Source organism: Triturus cristatus, chromosome 3_1 (genome assembly GCF_964204655.1).
Source record: "Triturus cristatus chromosome 3_1, aTriCri1.1, whole genome shotgun sequence".
In the NCBI taxonomy this organism is placed as follows: Eukaryota; Metazoa; Chordata; class Amphibia; order Caudata; family Salamandridae; genus Triturus; species Triturus cristatus.
In genome coordinates this window covers 1,163,270,213-1,163,291,519 of record NC_140583.1, presented here as the reverse complement: position 1 = coordinate 1,163,291,519, position 21,307 = coordinate 1,163,270,213, and the positions used below count along the sequence as shown (strand labels likewise).

The 21,307-nt window shown below is 45.5% G+C and overlaps 1 pseudogene; it reads right to left on the bottom strand.

The window, feature by feature from the left end:
- Positions 1-1,537: 1,537 nt before the first annotated feature.
- On the bottom strand, positions 1,538-7,783 carry LOC146861714 (uncharacterized; annotated as a pseudogene).
- Between the last annotated feature and the right edge of the window lie 13,524 nt (positions 7,784-21,307).

Below are 21,307 nucleotides of genomic sequence, written 5' to 3'. Positions count from 1 at the left end.
ATAGAAGGGCAAGTTTCATGCAAACATGCAATTTGTCAAAACCTGTTGATCAGTGTTTTAAGAAGAGAAAGAATCATTAAATCATTCTATTTATCTTTATTTTTTATTTTTTATTGAATATATGAAAATTATTTGTCATATAAAAAATAGAAAAACATTCATGTGTACAGATTTACAAAAATAGAGTGAATAAATACATATACCCAATGATAATAATCAACACCACATGTGGAATTACCTCTATACCAAACAATGATTTTAGACAGCTGATAGCAATTGGCATAGTATAGTATTACAATATACATGATAAATCTAGTACCAACATTTCAATGATTGGCTGAAACAGTCTGAATTACTGACATACATGGTAAAGAAATTGATGACACATAATGAGAAAACCAGAAATCCAACGCGTTTCGGCAATGCCTTCATCAGGATTCCATCACTGTGGTTGACTGAACAAGGGAAAAAATATATATATACATATATGAAAAAACTAGAATACAAATTTGCCCTTACATGCATATACACAATACTTAAGTTCATCTTTAATTGATGCTGTATGATGAACAAGTGACTGATCTAAAATTTAAATAATGTGAGTCAATGGAAAGGAAAGGAGAACCTAGTGTGTGGTAAACAAAACCACTAATGCAATAAACACAAGTGTGTGAGTCTGAAAGTTATATACCCTCCACCATCCAGGTATTCATGTTTTCAATTCTCTCTGTCTCATAAACAAATTTATACAGATTAAATAGAGTTGGTATCTCACTGATTCTCTCATGAGTTAGAGACATTGCATCATTAAAATTGTCATTTCATTCTTTCATATTTTTCTTTTCATTTAGCTTCCAGTCTTATTGAGACACCATTTTTTATTAATGCTGATGTCTTGAATAAATAATGTCTTCGCCCCAGCAGGAACTAACAGAGGTAATTACCTGAGCTATATATAAATTGAGAACAGTACATCTATAATTCAACATGTGGTTTTGATTATTATCATTGGGTATATGTATTTATTCACTCTATTTTTGTAAATCTGTACACATGAATGTTTTTCTATTTTTGATATGACAAATAATTTCCATATATTCAATAAAAAATAAAAAATAAAGATAAATAGAATGATTTAATGATTCTTTCTCTTCTTAAAACACTGATCAACAGGTTTTGACAAATTGCATGTTTGCGTGAAACTTGCCCTTCTATGCATTGCATATAATTATGATCGTTGGTTCTTTTTTCAAAAATTAGACTTGTGCAGTCTAGACAGGATTGGTACACAGTGTTGACTGTACTCATGACGGATATTGGTTCAATAACAATAGTCTCTACAGTCAATGCACCCAGACGTGCCAGTGGAATGGTGTCCCACGTGCAGCATTGTGAAGCTGAAGACTTGGAAGTTTGTAGACCATTTTTCACATCTGTGAAACTTGAGCTGTTTTCAATGTGCAAAACATTCTGATTCTTCTACATGACACTGTGCATAGATGACACAGGACAGTGTGCCATGTGCCTTTCATCCTAGCTATGCGTACTGCTTTGGTGTCTCTGCAATGAGAGTCAGATGTGTGAACTGACAGTAGAGAAGCTAAGTTACAGGAAAAATGGGATCAATCACTGTTATCTGTGTGACATGACTCATGCAATGACTACGCAATGTGAATGTTTGACAAGGAAGACATTTGAGCTGTGACATATGAGCCAATGGTTCCCCATTTGATGACTAAGGATAGCAGAATGGATACCATGTCTCATTTCAAATCTGTGAATCATATTCCCATTGTGATGGCTAAACTCACTTGCAGAAGAGGAGAGAGGTATGTCAGGACACAAGACTGTCTGTGGTTCCCGCCCCCTGTGGTTCCCGCCCCCCCCTCCCGTTTCTTTCCTTTTCCCTTAGGAGTAAGTGAGGCAGAAACACTTGAGGGGGAAATTACGGGATTCCTTTATTAGTTGTTATGGAGGTAGTTCACATAAGGAGGTCAGGGACGTTTGCTTGGTACTGTCTCAGTCTTTGGGTATAAACAAAAAGGGGGGAAGAATAAATGTCTTCGCAGTCTTCAGGAGGGGGGGAGGAAAAGCTGTAGTGGTTGTCAGCTGCGGTCAGATGGTTCTTCTTCTTTGCCAGGGGTCGCGATGGGTAGCCGTTACCCTCAGAACAAGAAAAGAGGAACGACAGGATCAGTAAGCAAGTCACAGGTTGATTTGGGCCGACACCCTCAAGCAGTGTTTGTGTGCAAGATAGTGTTGTCTACAGAGAAGGGAGTGCTAGAAACAATGGTGTGTGACCAAAAAAAAAAAAAGGACAGAGGAGGGAAGAAGAGAGAAAAGGGCTCTCTATAATCCTGCCCACCACGAGCCTAGCATGAGGAATGTAAACAGGGGTACTTGCCTCCAGCCACGGCCCTCCAGGGTCGTGGCTGTCGGAGTCTGGCCGCCCTCTCCCTCCTCTCCGTGGGGCCGGCTGGACTCAAGCGCGGTGCCACAGGGCGGTATGCTGGACTCCTCTTGAGTCTTCGTGGGCTCCTCTTCCTCTGTTGTGGGGTCGTTTTCTGCCTCGCTCCTTCAAGCCTCCCAAACGCCACAGTCCTCTGCGCTGCCTCCCTGCTTCCTCCTTTGAAGGTCCCCCTCCTGCTTCGGCGCTCCGCGTGGGGAAAAGACTAGACCGCCTATGCTATTCTCCGGCGGTCTAGTCGCGAGCGCCGTCTTGGAAGTCCCGCTACTCGCAAGTAGCGCGGGACTACATGGCTTTCCTTCCAGGCATGGACGTTTGGGCCATGTGTCAGAGGGATACCGAGAAAGAAAGTACACATTTCCTTAAGCACGACCCGGGGCATGGATGGTCTGAAAAGAAAAAGGTTGCAAGGATAGGAACCATCGCAGTATTTTGGGGTTAGTGTCCTTGTGGGTAGAAAGCCAAGTGAGAGGGGCATGATCAGTAATTAGAAAAAAAGGTCGACCCAATAGGTAGTATTGTAGGGCCCCCATAGCCCATTTGATTGCCAGGCATTCTTTTTCCATTGTTGAGTAATGGGTCTCACGTTGGAATAACTTACGACTAAGATACAGTATAGGCCTCAGTTCACCTTTTTGGTCAGGTTGAGAGAGAATAGCTCCCAAACCACGGTCCGAAGCGTACGTCTGTAAGACAAAGGGCTTTTCAAAATTGGGACATGTGGTACTGTAAAATTCGGAACCACATTGGAGGCATGGCCCCACCATGCCTATTTTGGTGTCAACGAACCGCAAATGACAAAAGCGGTATGCACGAGTGTTTTCGTCATGTTTCAATGATGAATTCACCGTGTATACGATACTACATATTGTATCCATGGGTTCCATTTTACAATAGTAGCCATTTTTGTGGTTGCCCTCACATAGGCTGCGCTCTGAGGCCATGCCTAGGCCTAAAGGACACGTACACCTTCTATGACCCGTGTAAACTGACTCCGCTGCCCGAGGTCAATCCTGTCCGGCCGGTTCCTTTCCTCGCGGCCTAATGTGATTAGCATCAGGGCTCACACATCATAAAGTCCTTGTTCCCACACGATCTCTGACTAAGCTATTTCACACCTGACTCTGTTTCCTACTTTATGGCTTGTTTTACGAGCAGGAGGTGCCCGTGTTATTGGGGTCTGCTGATATCTGATGAGGGTTCTGAGCCTTGCTGGGTTAAATGATAGTGGGCTGAACAAGCTGAAATGTGGGATTGTCATCATAACTCTGTTTCTTCTTTGAAGCGAAAATATGTGAATGACCACTTGTAAAACAGGGGCGGTGTTGCCCAAAGCGTAATATTCTGTATAAAAGAGAAGACTGGTTTTTGTTCAGGAAGCTGCCTTGTTCAGTTGCTTTGGGTGCTTCTGGGCGACGTAGCCTCACTCATTTGAGTTTAATAAAGATGTCTTTTCATATTTCAGCTTCTTTGCCAAGTTCTTTGCTATATTACCCTGAGAGTAAAATTTTTAAGTACCGCAGACACATCAATACAGGGGCCTGGCATAACAGGGTCTTTAAGGTTTCAAAGCTATGGTTTTGGGCGTCCTTCCACCCTAGCTTGTTGGGGTATCGTTGTGCTAATAAGTCGGTCAGAGGGGAGGCTAGGGAGGAGAAATTAGGAATAAAACGTTGGTAAAAGCCTACTAGACCAAGGAAAGCGAGTACGTCCTTTTTGGTGGCTGGTCGAGGTATGGCCTGTATTGCTTCTAACTTGGTGTGCTGGGGTTGTAGTGTCCCATCTTTGATGGAATACCCTAAGTATTCTATATGGTTGGTTCCCAGGGTTGTTTTTTTCGGATTGAGTGTGAGACCTGCCTGTTGTAGGGAAGAGAAGAGACGTCGGAGGTGTTTTAGATGTGTCTCCCAATCGGGGCTGTAGACCACAACATCATCCAGATAGGCTACCGCTTATTGTTGGTGGGCCCGTAAAACAATGTCCATTAACCTCTGGAATGTTGCGGGGGCTCCGTGTAGCCCAAAGGGCATGACCTTAAAGTGGTACAGGCCTGAGGGAGTGGAAAAGGCCGTTTTTTCTCGAGCAGCAGGATGGAGAGGGATCTGCCAGTACCCCTTTGTTAGATCAATAGTGGACATTACCCGGGCCCCTCCGAGTCTCTCTATCAATTCATCAACTCTCGGCATGGGGTAGCTATCAAATTTGGAGTGGGCATTTAACTGGCGGAAGTCAATACAAAACCGGAGACTACCATCCGGTTTGGGTACTAGGACTACTGGGGAACACCAATTGCTCTGTGAGGGTTCTATGATATCGGCTCGTAACATTGCCTCTACTTCCTGTTCCACAGCCTGTCGCCTCGCGGCAGATATGCGGTAGGGCTTTAGTTTTATGACCATCCCTGCTTCGGTTGTTATATCATGGTGTACTAAAGTTGTTCTTCCCGGGTTACTGAATCAAACGCCGGGAATGTCCTTCAAAAGGCAATACAGTTGTGTTCTTTCGCTCTGGGTAAGTGATTCCCCTACCATGGGGTTTTCTGGGAGTGATGACTTTGAAGGCCGGTCGGGGATTTCCAGAGATTTGGTATAGGTGATATTGTTTACACCCACTACAGGATCCCTATCTTGTGAGGGTGGGTCCACCCATTTTTTTTTAATAAGTTAATGTGGTAGATCTGTTCCCTGGCTCTGGTCCCAGGTATGGTTACTCTATAAGTGCCGGGGGTTACCCAGCTGACTACTGTATAGGGGCCTTGCCAGGTTGCCAATAATTTCTTTTCGGAGGTGGGCATTAATATAAGAACCTTGTCATCGACAGCCAGCTGACGGGCCTGAGCGCCCTTGTCATACTGTGTCTTTTGCTTTTGTTTGGCATCTTTGAGGTGTTGGTGTACCTCCTCCCAGAGACCAATAAGATTTTCTTTAAGGGCAGTGGTGTATGTTAACAAAGGTCTTCCTTCCTCTTCTTCCTCAGTCCACTGTTCTACAGTCATATCTAAGAGGGTGCGTGGTTTACGACCAAAGACTATTTCAAATGGACTGAACCCGGTTGATGATTGTTCGTGTGTACGTATGGCGAACAGGACCAGGGGGAGCTTTCGGTCCCAGTCTTTTCCTGAACCTGTGATACATTTCCTGAGTATAGTTTTTATGGTTCTGTTATAGCGTTCCACCAGGCCATCCGTCTGGGGATGGTACACGGCAGTACGCAGTTGACGGATATTCAATAGGGCACAGATCTCCTTCATTAACCGGGACATGAATGGGGTTCCTTGATCGGTTAATATCTCTGAGGGGAAACCAACCCGTGAAAAAAAAGTAATCATCGCTTGGGCAACTGCAGGGGTAGTCATGCTTGAAAGGGGTAACGCTTCGGGGTAACGGGTGGCGTAGTCGACAAGGACCCATATATATCGGTGTCCTCGAGCAGAGGGGAAAAGATGGCCTACTAGGTCCATGCCTACCCGTTTGAAAGGGATATCGATTATGGGTAAAGGACGTAGCGGGGCCTTTCTGTCTGTAGACGGGTTAACCAACTGACATCTGACACAAGAAGCACAGAATCTGGCAACCTCCCTATAGATCCCAGGCCAATAAAACTTCTCTAGGAGGTAGTGTAGTGTGTGTTCTTGTCCATAATGCCCACCCCCAGCCTGGCTGTGTGCTAGGTGCAAAGCCTGTTCCCTGAACGCAAGGGGAACTAGGAGTTGTTCTCTTTTTGAGGTCGGGGTCCCACAGACTCTATGGAGGAGTCCCCGGTTGATAAGGAAATATGGTCCTACCTTATTGGGGTCTTCTTTGTAGGCCTGGTTCCATGCCTGGGTTAGGGTGCTGTCATCTTGTTGGGCACTGCGGAAGCTACGAGCTGGCCATTCACTGTTTTCTGGAGAGGAAAGAAAACAAGTAACAGGGGGACATAGGGATTTTGCATAACTTATCCGGTCTTTTCTTTTCTCTGACCTGGATTTCGGTACTTTAGTTTGTTTTGGGGTAAAGTCAGAGGACGAAAAGGGTGCTTCTTGTAACCAGTTTAGTTCGGGGGATTTGCTGGACACACTAGTTAGGTAGTCGTTAAACCGAGGAAGGTCTGTTCCCAGTATAACCCTTTCTGGGAGAGCAGGAACAATGCCGACCTGTCGCACCTGGGTTTCCCCATCTATCTCCATAAGAACGTTGGCTACGGGGTACTGTTGTACGTCACCGTGGACACAGGACACCTGTATATAGGCCTCAGTCTGGACATGATTGAGGGGGACAAGATCTTGGGATATCACTGTGTGGTGACACCCTGTGTCTAGTAGGGCGTCAATAGGTCCGCCATTAATGCGGATGGTCTTCCTGTATCTGGAGACATCTCCTCCTGTAGCTAAGATTCTTCCCAGAGTCAGTCCAACCTCCATGGGTTCTACTGTTTCTTTTTTTTCTGGACAATTTCTGGCTATATGTCCCCACTCCATGCATTTGAAACACTGGGGCCCGGAAGTTGAAGGAAAGAACGGTGGGGTTGGTTTCATCAGCCCCCTTCCTATGTTGGGTGTTTTGCTTTCGCTCGGCCTAAGGGAGGTTCTCAGAGCAATGGGTGGTGATGCCTTTACGGGCTGTGCTTTGAAGTCCGGGGACCGGTGATAGGCACACGCAAGGTCTACCGCCGTTTGAACAGTTAAATGGGGATGTTGTTTCAACCAGGATCTAGTATTGGTAGGGAGGGCGTCTAGATATTGTTCTAGGTAGATCTTTTCTGTAACCTCCTCCATAGTGGAGTTATTGGGTTGTAACCACCTTTCGCCCAAATCTCTGATGCGGTAGTATAAGGCTCTGGGATTGTCGCCCACCCCCCATTTCTCCTTACGGAATTTGGACCTATAGTATTCCGTATCATATCCCAACCGCTCAAGGATCATCTTCTTTATGTCAGGATAGGGAGTGTCTCCAGCGGGGTTAGCAGCCTGGTACGCAGCTTGCAGTTCACCTGAAAGGAGGGAGCTATATATTGACCCCATCGTTCGGGAGGCCAACTAGCTGTTGTGGCCACCCTCTCAAAGTTGACGAAAAAATAATCGGGGTCCTCCCCTTCCTGGTATTTTTGGAGCACTGAACTGGGGATGTTCGGATGGACCCGAGTTGTTGTTATGGCGTCGGTTAACCGCAGAATAGCGGTGTCCTGGACTTGTTGATTCGTCACTAGTAGGGAGGCTTGTTCTTTCAGGGCAGCCTGAAAGACTTCTCTGTCTTTCTGGGCTGCCTGCGTTTGGCTTTCCAGGACCAGTTGTAGGTGGCTCTGCCTCTCTGCTAACTGGGCGATCATCTCCTCCATGGTGACGGGTTGGGTCATAGTGTCTTTAATGACGTTATCCCACTTCTGACACCACTGTGGTTCCCGCCCCCCCTCCCTTTTCTTTCCTTTTCCCTTAGGTGTAAGTGAGGCAGAAACACTTGAGGGGGAAATTACGGGATTCCTTTATTAGTTGTTATGGAGGTAGTTCACGTAAGGAGGTCAGGGACGTTTGCTTGGTACTGTCTCAGTCTTTGGGTATAAACAAAAAGGGGGGAAGAATAAATGTCTTCGCAGTCTTCAGGGGGGGGAAGGAAAAGCTGTAGTGGTTGTCAGCTGCAGTCAGACGGTTCTTCTTCTTTGCCAGGGGTCGCGATGGGTGGCCGTTACCCTCAGAACAAGAAAAGAGGAACAAAAGGATCAGTAAGCAAGTCACGGGTTGATTTGCGCCACCACCGACACCCTCAAGCAGTGTTTGTGTGCAAGATAGTGTTGTCTACAGAGAAGGGAGTGCTAGAAACAATGCTGTGTGACCAAAAAAAAAAAAGGGACAGAGGAGGCAAAAAGAGAGAAAAGGGCTCTCTATAATCCTGCCCTCCACCAGCCTAGCGTGAGGAATGTAAACAGGGGTACTTGCTTCCAGTCACGGCCCTCCGGGGTCGTGGCTGTCGGAGTCTGGGCGCCCTCTCCCTCCTCTCCGTGGGGCCGGCTGGACTCAAGCGCGGTGCCACAGGGCGGTATGCTGGACTCCTCTTGAGTCTTCGTGGGCTCCTCTTCCTCCGTTGTGGGGTCGTTTTCTGCCTCGCTCCTGCAAGCCTCCCAAACGCCACAGTCTTCTGCGTTGCCTCCCTACTTCCTCCTTTGAAGGTCCTCCTCCTGCTTCGGCGCGCCGCGTGGGGGAAAAGATTAGACCGCCTATGCTATTCTCTGGCGGTCTAGTCGCGGGCGCCATCTTGGAAGTCCCGCTACTCGCGAGTAGCACGGGACTACACTGTCATTAGCACAAGATGAAACATCCCCTGCTACATAGTGCATTAGTCGACCTTGTGGTTGTGTAATTTCATGTTGATACACCCAATGTTGCAGATCACATCATGTGTGATTGAGCAATGGTTAACTGTAAGACTAACAAGTACAATGTTATGTCTTTTTGGATCTGTGAAGATTTGTGATGTTACCTATGTGTCAAGTACATATTGATGACTTATGTAATTCATTTTCATTCTTGGCCACAGCATCATCAGTGCCCACCGGAGGAGACAGTGCCACGGATTTGGTGGGAGCAGTACGTCAGTCTGGGTCCAGTGATGAGTCATTGGAGGAGGGACCCAGTGACGAAGAGAGTAAGGGGAGCCTCACTGAAGGCAGCTCTGCAACTTTATCAGCAGGCTCAGAAGCAGATCACAGCTCCCCTGAAGACTCCCATGTGGTGGTAGGGGAGACAGTGACTGGATCCTCAACCTCAAAGTTCACTATCACCACCGCTACCATCTCCACCCTCCCAGCTGCACTCCGTCCCACTGTCTGTAGCCACTCCCGTGGCAGGGGAGCCATCTCCTTTATGCCAGGCATCTCACCCCCTGCCCCTGTCTCCCATTTTGCCCCCAGTGTGGAGGCCAACGACTTCCTGAGGCAGATCTCTGTGGGGCAGACATACGTGCTGAGACATACCACTCTTTTGACACAAATGTCCTCATTCCTGGAGGTCATTCACTCTAACATGTCTGCCCTACAGAGATCCAATCAGGCTCTGGCCTCCACACTGATGGCAGCAGTGTCCCTGCTCCAGCAGAACCTCCCTCCTCCCCATCCACTGTCCCAACTACCCTCCCTGACCCAAGCATACGCAAACACACACATGCACACACCTCAACATCTACACGCAGCACACAAACACACAGACACAAGTTGCAAACCCCACACACTCACACTCAGGAGACAGAACGCACACTCTCCACCAGGGACATGACAGCAGACGATACACATGCATCAAGAGACACTCTGCATACCTCACAACTCTCTGCCTCCACAACCCCTACCCTTTCCTCTCCTGTTCCCCCCTCAGCCAGGCACCCCACCATGTTCCACTTGAATTTGTCCCTCCCCAAACCTACACCCCTCCTCGTAAGAAGAGAAAATACCTCCCCCCAGACCCGGCATCAGCATCTACTCCCCCCGAGAGGAAACAACCTAAACAAACAACCCCCACCAGAAAATCTCACTAGGCTCAGAGCAAAATAAGCTCCAACAACCCATAGTTCACCAGACCTGCTCAGTACCTCCGTCGCAAAAACCCACACTAAAAAGACCTGTCCCATCCCCATTTCTGACTCACCCCTCAAACATTACAAAATCCCCAAAATAGTTAAGGCCACCCTTCCCCACCTCCATCTGCCCCTCCACTACAGCTGCCCCCCTCAATTAGAGCCAACAACTGCAGCAGAGCCACCCCACTCCATCAGAATCTACCACTGCAGTGGACCCTAACACCCCTCCTGATTTCATCCCTCCCAAAACACAACGCAGTACCCACTAGTTTGTTCCCTTTGGTGCCTGGCATGCCTCCTAGATGCCCCTCCCAGGGTATGTCTCCCCTAGCAGAACTTGTGCAGGCAAGAGTAGATAGGCATGATGTTTTTAACCCATAAAACCAATGAACATTGATGGACTAGCGATTGGCCTTTTACTATTTATTTATCTTTATTTTGATGCTGAGTAAAGCATGTTTGCATTTTTAATTTCAAATTTCTGTGTCCACCAAATTGTTTTTTAGTTAAAAGTATGACATGTACAATTAGTAGTTCATGTATACAATGATGTTAGTATGACATGGATTTCATATGGTCCATGGAGTATGAGCACTATGGCAGTATGTATTCAAGAATTTTTGTGTCTACATTTCCTGGGCGTCATTGTCAACATCAGTTTTGGCTAAGACTGTGACATGAAGTCACAAACCTTTTCATTTTTAAAACACACTTACACATAGGTCATGCTTTCATTTGTCAACATAGTGCAAGTGTCTCAAAGTGCAACAGTATAGGCGAAGCATGCTGCATATGTTTGTGATATACAGAAACACTCGTGCCTCATTAATACACCTGGATACATATAGAGTTTGACTTCATGGAAGTGACTTTGGACACACCCATGTAAACAAAGTGATGTTACAATACTTGTATGTGACTTGATGGTGGTGGACCCATGAATGTGTCTTCTTCACATCTGGTAGAATAGTGCCAATGTCAACCTTGCCACAGGTGGCTTGCCACTGTGGACAAAATCCCTTCATGGCTGTGAACTCATCTGATGCATTTCCTGAACCCATGGGGAGTGTAAGGTGAGCACTGTTCTCAGTCTTCCGACCCTGTTGCCTCAACAGGACTCCACTTACTGCAGGGATTCTTGTTATTCTTGTTGCTATATGTGGTAAGGCAAGTGGACAGTGAGTGGACGTGTGTCTGTCTACTGTGTAGGTGCTCCAAGATCGGGAGTCTCCACCATGCTCTTAGTTGCCACACATGGGAGGATGTGTTTATGGAAATATGCATCCTAGCTGCGGATGTATTATCAAGGGTTCATGTTGCATGTGCTGAGCTTGTTTAAACAAAGGTAAAGGTGAGAGTGACTAGTATTTTAATTTTTGGTTGGAGTGGAGATACATCCGTCATGGTGGCAGGACAAATTTAGTGATTGTCACAGAGTGTAAGGTATGAGTTGAGTGCATAGGCAGATCTTGTGTGGGTGACATGAGGTATCCACATTCACCCTATGTGAGTGTTTAAAGATAGAATGATGTGATTCAGAGTATGATACTGGTTAAATCCTGTGCAAGGCATGGTATGAATGGGTAGATGTGATAGGTGTTAAACCACTTAGACAAGGTTTTATTCTGACAGGAGGTGAGCTGTAGTCTGTGCCTCTACAGTGAGGGATGGCTGTAACCAGGCAATTCCAATGAGTGAGGATAGTTGTTGAAATGCATAAGCCAATGGTGGTATTGAGCATGTAAGTCACATGTGGATGTGACAGAGCCACAGTGAGACAAGGTTCAACTTGTCATTTGTGACAATTTAGATAAGTGTATGTAAGGGTTATGCAGCATTTGTGTAATTTAGGGTGCTGAACAGTGACATATGAGGTGTAGTATAGTTGATGCATGTTTTTTTACAATATGTGGAAGCATCAGTTTCAGAAATGACAATCTGAAGAACTTAAACAGAGTATGGTGGGTGTCTATTTATATGCAAATGGCTGAGGACATATTCATTGAGCAATGTAAGTGTCTTGTTGTAAGATGTGTTGATGTGAGCATGTCAGAGTAGGCTATGATGCTGCACATTGTTAAATAAGTGCAGTCTGAGACATTATTGAGGATGCAACTGGGTATGAGAATGGTGCTGCCACTGAATGCTCATGACTGATTGTTGGAATGTCTGCATTGAGTGCAGTGTAATATGCCAAACCTATTCTCCTCACAAAACAATTTGCCTCCATCTAGCCTTGCCTTGTCTGAGTTGTGTGAGGGCATGAGTGGCGAGTTACCCTTTGTAGGTAGATGTTGTCACTGATTAATCATTCTTCATCTTGTATACTGCCCTGGAGATTGCTTATATTGTACAGTCATGATGCAGAAACTTTGGATGGCAGTCCATTGATCAGAGGGTTATTGCCCCCACAAATATTAAGTCAAGGATGTGTGTTGTTGGGCCATCTGGGGTCAGACTACTCCTGAAACAGATTCCCACACTTCCCAGGAGACTGCACACACATGTAAACTGATGTCACTTGTAAAGTCAGAGGTATGAGGGACACCAAGGGAGATGGACTCATTGTAATGATATCTCTGGTTGTGCTGAAGAAAATACAGTGCACTGCCACAAAACACACATGTGACACCAGATCATTACACCTAGTTCCATACGTTTTATCGACTGTAATCTGGTTTGGTAAGTGAAGCCCTTGTGTGGGTCCATATGAGGTTCCATTTACCACATTGAAAAGTGACACAGAGACAGAGAGCAATATGTCTTTGTAGAGGGTCTCATTGATGTTTTTAAATATAAAAGGTTCATTGTTTCATGACCAAATAAGGACACAGAAAGCTACATTCTGCACATATCCCTCATCCTCACAAGGTGTACCCATATCCCTTTGATTGAGGATGTATATTGTGTCCGAGAACCACAGGTTAAGCCCTGTGGCATCCTCAACAATGGTGGCAGCTCAGCTTACACAATGTGCTGTGCAGTGGTCCCTCCAATACTGTCAGTGGAACCTACGTCCTGAGGCTCATGTGTACTCCTACTACTCTGCAGTACACAATCTGCACATTCAGAATGGAATTATTTGTTAGCAGCACAAACTACAGCCTGAGTAGGTAGATGCTAAATTGGTATGAATGGCATTCTCAGGAGATGACCCACGACACCTACAGATTGGGTGTTGTGTGCTGTGCACCCAGTCCACACATGGTGACTGTAGCCTACATTGTTGTCGACCCATGCATTTTTCGCATTCCTGCTGGATTTTGTCTTAAAATAATTCACTGATGACTGGGACAGAACAACTTCTATGTTGTTTGAGTGGCAAACACTAAAATCCTTACTGTGTGGCTGTGTTTGTTTACTTGTGTGTTGTCTGGGCCAATTTCCTCAGGGCTTTGCTGTAGACAGAGGCATCACTATGTCATCAATAGACTGTGGTTCAGTTGCAGGCTGTGATGTTAGTCATGCTGACAGATGCTCAAACACACCACACCAATCTGATTGAGCAACTGGGTTGCTTTTACTTTGCCACATGACAAGCTGTGAAGAATACAGAGTGGGATAAGTCAGGACAACTTGTGTCCTGCCTCGTCTGTTGCTTGTCAACAAGCCAGCAGATGTTCCGGATTATGGATCACCATCCACAGATGCACAGTTTTGAGGCAACCATCCATGAATTGCTCAGTGTATTGTTTTCGCCTAAGCATTCACCCCTACTCTGAGCGCATTGCAGATGTTTCCTGATTCATGACTGGATTGAAGCTAACTGAACTTGATCTAGCAGCTCATCCAGTGATCAACACCACGTTGACTGGTACAAGAGATACTCTGAGTGATTCTGCACACTGCCATGTTGACCACTCATGCGTTGGACAGCCACCCGTACAGTTTCAATGATGCCTATGAGCTTTTACTTGGACACAGATGGCTGTATCTCTCTTGGACATGTAATCAGGAAAGGGGGGGACAAGACAGCTGGTTGTTTAAAGAGGTCCTGTTCTAATGCTCCCGGGGGTCTACGTAGGAAAAGACAGGTAAGAGCAGTTCCTCTAAATGGCCAATTTGGAAAAGATCGTGATGATTTTACTGTTGAATCTGATCTGGGAAGGGAAAATTAAATTTCAGATCTTGTTGCCCTCACACACCTGTTAGGGTGTCATGCTTCATCATTGGGCGCTCCTCGAATATATTCAGGTGAGGAGCAGACACGTCCTGTTTTGGCCTGCCCCCCGCTACTTTTTGGTGGGACCGTTCCAGTGGTCCGGTTGCTACTCCTTCACCTATGAAGCTCTGACCCCTCACTCTGAGGCGGAGCCATCTATTCTGTACCATATTTAGGTTCAGCTTTACATGTGGTTGACCTTAAGTACCCCGTTATAAGAAATTGTGGTTTATGTACTTATAATTGGTCCCACGGTCCTGAAGAAGTGTCGCTCGAGTTTGAGCATCCATGACACGAAACATGTTGACCCCTGTCAACTATAGGCTACCCTGATACCTAGAATCACCTGAGTAGCCTCCCTGGTTTTACCTAGTCCCAGCCCTACTTAACCTAATTAAAATTACTGAGGGGCCAGGGTCTATTTTAGTTTTTCCGAATCCCCACATTCTTAGGAGCTATTACCCTCCACAGTCATACACATGGTCTTCACACAAAACGGCGTTCTCAGATCAAAAGATCTCCGCTAAAGATGCCACCAGGCCCGTTGGACATTGCAGCGCCGGTCCGACGAGGAGCGCCCAATGATGAAGCATGACACCCTAACAGGTGTGTGAGGGCAACAAGATCTGAAATTTAATTTTCCCTTCCCAGATCAGATTCAACAGTAAAATCATCACGATCTTTTCCAAATTGGCCATTTAGAGGAACTGCTCTTACCTGTATCTCTCTTGGGCCACCTTGAGTGATTGGCGAAACCCACAATCCATGTAGAAATTTCTTCACTGTACCTTGCTAAAACAAAACAGTGCCCTGCTGACTGGCTGGCCTGAGTGAACAGTGGTGTTTGAATGGCCCGGGTCCACAAGGGGCGTGTTGACCTAGCCTGGCAAAGCATAGTGTGCCCAAAGATAGGTGTGTCCTTTATGTATTTGAGTGTGGTGTGTGTGCTATCTGACCTGTGTGCATGTTTGTGATTGTATGTAAGGGATTAATCTATCTGAGTCCTGCTCTGGATCTGCGCTGGGTCCATCCCATGTTGTTCTTACAGACACACCCAACATCTCGTTCTGGTTATGTCGCCCTATGATGACCTGTTCGGACACTGGTGTACTCATCATGACACAGGATGTGGGGCTGTGTGATTAGTCTGATTGGGGAGTGTAGGCCCTGGTTGGACTGTAGTAGTCAATTTGTTGTTTGTAGACATGTATTGCTCTGTCAACAGTTTGTGCATCGAGTAAAGTTAGGTGTGAGACAGTAAATAAGCCAGGCCTAGGTTATTCATCTGACTGGGTGGATGTTTTATCTTGCTACTTGGTAGATCAGCTATTGCTTTTGACTTCACTTTCCTGTGTGATTTATACATGTCGTAGTTTCTTTGGCTCCTATCCAGAGTAAACCATGTAATTCCTCTATGGTGTTTGTAAAATAGTAAGGTGATATGGATGATGTCACTTCTTGCAAAGTGAATTCCTATGACATGAAATGTAGTGGTCTTTGTATGCATTTCAGATCTTAGGATTTAGCCTATATCACAGATGGATGTAGGTGCAGGCATAGTGCCAGTGAATATGTCTCTGTGGACATACTTTGGTGAGTACATTGGAGTTCTGTTGCCCTGTGAAGTTTCGTTGTGTGTTTTGGTGGACTCATGCATTCACTTTGTGATACATACATAAGTGTGGCTATGGGCATTCCTGTTCCAACTTCAAATGTGTGTTTCTCCTAGTATTTAGCGGTCTTACTTTACCTACATGGTGATGACATTCCCTGATTTGACATACACAACATGCTATGGAAGCAGGGTCGGATTGGGATCCCAACGATGTTTGGGCACTCTCAAAGTCATTGGCACACATTCCATGATCATCACTTCCATTGTAGCCTCTGTGCATTCCCTTGGCAAGGGATGTTTTCAAAAGCACACTGCTGCTGATCAAGTGGGTGTGGGGTAGGTTAGACTGGACAAATGAAACTTGCCTTCCTGCGAGGCCACTACATGCAACGCAACCTCCCTTCACCTGCACCTGCCATGACCTGACAGTGATGGGTGGTTGGGGGAGATAACATTGCTTCTGTCAGGGCATGCGAGGCAGGGTGCCAAGGTGAGTATGTCCTGAAGGCTGTCCCCCAGCCTCAATTTACAGAACAGTTGTGGAGCGAACAACATACTGGCACCACATTGCAGTGGCCTGGTGGTGACTGTGGAAGTAAGTCAGTCTCTTGGTGTGGTTTACAAAGGCCCTAAAACTGTGTCACACGGGTGACCCTCGTGCACCGGCCCGTCGCCCAATGCTTAATTAGCTGCATTCCCAATCCAGGCCTATACCGAACACTTTCTCGTGGAACTCAACGCCCATAGGGCTCTATGGGCTTCAGCATCCCCATTGTGTGTGTCAGCCCAGGCTGAAACAGCTTCCCCACACACACAGACAGTTCTTGAGCTGCTGTGGGTGGCTGGTCTGTCGTCTTTGCACATCAGCACATGAGTATTTCATATGTATTTCAAAGCTGATGTGGCTTTGTTGGTTTTTTAACAGTCCCTAGTGCGCCGGCATATCCACTCTGCCCATTTCTTAAAGTTGACACTTACATTTGCTGCCACAGTGTGAGAAAGAATTTCCTGCCAAGTAACCTTAGGCTTTGTTTTTTTGCTGTTTTCCACAGCTTGTACTCCACCCAGAGTTATTGAGGCACTTTGCATGAACACCAGTTACATTAGTGAAGGACACATATGTATTTTTTTTGTAGAGTTTTATAAAGCGCGAACTTGACCAGAATCCAATCCGGTATCAGAGCGCTTTACATAGCACCAGTTACTTACATGAGGACACACATTCATTTTTAGGTCGGCAAAAAGACCCGGCTGTTCGCAAATTTAACAAAAATTCCCCCCCCCCCCCCCCCCCTTTTCCCATTTTTGCACTGTCCAATTTTCTTCATTAGTACAACATAAAATGTTCTTATTTGGATACCTACACTGTCCACCTCTTTATTTTTCCCTGAAGCAGACGTTCCGTTCGACCCCACAAGAGGCGTTTTGGCTTCTCTTGATCGGGCATACCTTGATGAGATTGATAATATTTCCACACATTTTATTGTTTAACATTTTTTAATATTCGAGAAAGAAAAAATACAACTTTTCCCACCACTTTTCAATAGCTTAGAATAGTTCTTCATCCATCACTTCGCCCATTTTGTGTTTTGGTCCCAAAACAGACAGCTTGTTATTCTTTTTGTAATTTGTCTCCTGTGTTTCCTTCTCAACGTTTTTGTAGGAAGAGATTTAAGGATCGATGTTGCATGCAGGCAGTTAATACAATTGTCTCGGTTTTTCCTGCTCTCCTAGATGCATCTTCAGTGCAGTTTTATCATCCTGGAGTAAGAGCCGACTCTTCACTTATCTTTCATTAGAATTTGTATTGAGTTCCCGCCTTTATGGGGGTTTCAGCCTGTGTCATTGCTTAAACTTGGGCGACATCCAGTGAGCTTGTTGGGGAGGGACAAGGGCACAGTTCCAGGCTGTTAATCATCTGCAGGGGGGTAGCAATTAGTAATACTACTGCTTTATTACTTGCCCCCAAAGAGCAAGATTATTCTCTTCAGCGAGTGCGCCAGGGTATAGATCCTCTTCCAAAAGATGGCCATTGAGTCCCGGTTATGCAGTTCTTCGAATTTAATATCAAATTTCACAGCTTTTCTGTTCATATTTATTATATTTCCGAGGCATTTTAATTTCATAAACTGTGTATTGTCAACTTTTCAAATGTAATAAAATAACCACACAAGAGGCTATTTGCTATTTCCTCACCTTGGAGTTCTTTTTAAGATAACCCCTCCAAAGGCTAACAAATGTCTGATTTCTGCCTCTAGTTGCATGCATGATTTGTTATCATAGTCTAATCAATATTGCTAGCATTCTAATGTGCTGTGCAATGATGCCTACCATTCAAAAAGGAATCATCTTGTGGCAGCTGTTTTTTTTCCAGCTGGGACCCGGGAGAGTGACATTCAACAATAGGCGAGAAGAAATGGAATTACATCAGATTGGCTAACATATTGCTCAAGATTATTGTTTGCACAGTAATATCATTGCCATTCTAAATAATGCTTAATAGAGAAGTCCGGCGTGGAAACTTTGTGAGAATAATGTTTCTCGTGGCATGGATTTTCAGTGGATTAGGTTAACATGAGACTGCAGCAGTGGTGTCTAAAATGAGTATTGAAGGGCCAGAGGCGTAACAGATTTTCAAACTAACGAAGGCCTGTGTGAATTATCAATTTTTCTTACATAGATATTGTGAAAATGTATCATAGAGCTTTACTAAGCCTGACAAATACTCTTCATGTTTGTAGAAAGGTGGGTTGATAGGGCCGCTCCACCCTTTAGGACGGATCCACATTGGACATTCTGAACCATAGTAGAACATGGATGGGAAGTGAGGGGGGTACCACATGGCACTTCATCTGTTGTGAGAAAGACATGACAGTACAGTGTATTGGGTGCGTGGTGGATTGTTTCTTTGAGTACTTTGTGGCACCCCCTGCATACTGGCCTGTGGTGAAAGGAACACCTCGTCAGTTCATTATTCTTAAGTGGTTTAGCTGCTGTCCATCCGCATTATAGGGGTGGCCTTGTATTACTGCCAGCCGGCAGCAGCCCTCGCGCACACATCACATTGAGAGTTGGCGTCCTTCAGACTCTTGGTTGTTAGTGGATTCCAAGTCTGGCAGATCAGTATAATACCTGTTAGGGGTCAGACGCCTTGTGCACTCGTTACTGGGATTGCTACTGTAGCATAGAGAATTGCTTGCTTGCCTTATGGTGACACACTTTTTACACGGTCCCTTAAGCAGGTGGAGTTTTCACAAGTTACCTCCTATATAAACCTTGGTTGGACTCGAATTCGGTGCTTGGCTTTCGGAGTTCTGAACCCTGGTCCACGCCCCTCTGTTTCCTGTCTGAGCGTTTGCTGTGTCCGTTAGGCTGAGGTCTACGCTAGCGGAGCAAACGGTGTTTCCTGTTTAAGTCCTCTGAGCTTTGCCTGGAAGTTTGTGTTGGTTTAGAGGCGCTCCCTTTATTTTTTATGAGAGAGAAGTGTAGGAGTATTTAGTGCTGGCATAAAAAGACGCGGTGAGTTGAGTTTTCTTCATACCGCGAGTATCGTTAGCAGTATTCTGCTCTGCATTGACTCTCTCTTCCGTCCCGTGTATTGTATTTCTCGGCAATGCATTGTGGGTCTTGTAGTTAAGAACGGTGTCGTTCTGTTGCCTTTCCCCAATACTACCTGAGTGCCAGTTTGTACCCTTTGAATCCTTACGAGAAAGCTTCCCCTCTTGATTACTTTCACAAGTTACATTGTTTCCACACTTCTGAATCTTCCCGTAGTTTTAGAAGTAGTTTTGCGCGGCCGCGCTACTAGAAGCCCTGGGAGTGTAGTCAGACGTATAATTATCACGCTGCTTTGGACACTACAGGATTCTCCCCTATTCCCTTGTACCCTTCCCCACTGCTGAGAGATATAACAGTTATCCACATAAAAGCCTGTTATACCCGAGGTAACTGTTTCAGTCACAGATTGTTACCTTTGCTGAATGAAACCTGACATATTTTGGGACGCTGTGGCCTGTAGCATGATACCTGTCATCTTGCTGAGTCATGCAGATATTCTTCTCAATTAAGGAGATGTTCAGTTGGTAAGAGACATTGTGTGGTGTGTCATTCATATTGTTAGCAATTGCAAGTCTCCTTTATATTCTATGCTAGGGGAGGGGGGCTGCTTGATTAATGGTATCTTGCTTGTTCTTTCTGTAGATTGTCCCATTCTGTTCCTGTGGCCACCGATCAACTTGGGGTTCCACACAGCTGCCTCTACCTTACCACCCCACATCTCCGTGGGTTCCCCTGTAGGCGAGCATTTCTTTGATTACGGCTCCCTCATAGTGGGGCTTTAGGAGTGTGGGGACTTCCTCGTCGCTCCCGTGGATTGAGCTAGCAGTCATCGTGGTGATCGGCAACAGAAAGCCAAGCCCACGTATTTAGTCCACCTGAGCGACAATGGATTCTGAAGGGGCCACTTCTTTAGCAGAGAACCCTTCACGTAGTCCCACTGTAGAAGAGTTAGCGTCAGCTCTTATAGATCTCCAAAGAGAGGTAGGGAGACTTAGAGGTGAAAATCTTCAGCTCCACACAGAATTAGAGAGATACCGTCACAGGGAGAGCGCTGTGGCAGGAGAAACACCACAAACACAGAAGCGCACTTATATACAACCTGCTCGCTTTACACTTCCTCCTCCTTTGACAGATAATCCCACACCTAGTACCTCTAGTCCTCCAGCAATTCAGGTGTCTGTGCAAACACAGAATCCTGTCCTGTTAGCTGTGCCTGAAAGATTTTATGGGGATAGCACAAAATTTAAAGTGTTCCTCAATCAATGCCAACTACATTTTCTTTGTAAAGCTTCTGCTTTTCCAGATGATGCGGCTAAAGTGGCCTTTGTTATTTCATATTTGGGTGGCAACGCTGCCAATTGGGCGGTTCCTCTAGTAGAAAGTAATGACCCTCTTTTGTACAATTTTCCCTTGTTCAAAGATAAACTGAAAGGGTTGTTCGCACGTCATGCATATGTACAAACTAGCGATAGTGAGTTACTTAGTTTAAAGCAAGGGAATAGAGATCTCATCTCCTATGTAACTGAATTTAACAGACTAATACTTGAAACCCATTGGCCAGAGGAGAAACGAACATCTTTATTTTATAGAGGTTTAAATGATGATCTTAAAGATCTTCTATCGCACATAGTAGATCCTCCTGAAGAATGCAATGCGTTCATTGATTTGGTGGTGAAGTTGAATCACCGAGTCACAGAACGGAAAGGAGACAAAGCCCGTGGCAACCTAGCACGTTATTGGATAGTAAGAGGAGATAAAAAAGAAACTAAGGATCCCAAGGATACTAGTGAACCGATGCAAATAGGTGGAATGAGAAACCCATTGACAACAGAAGAAAAAGAGAGGAGAAGAAAGCAAAACCTTTGTCTATATTGTGGCAAAGGCAGCCATTATGCCAGAAGTTGCCCTGTGAAAACCTGTACGGGTAATAAGATAGCAGTGAGTAGTCAAGAGACAGAATACCC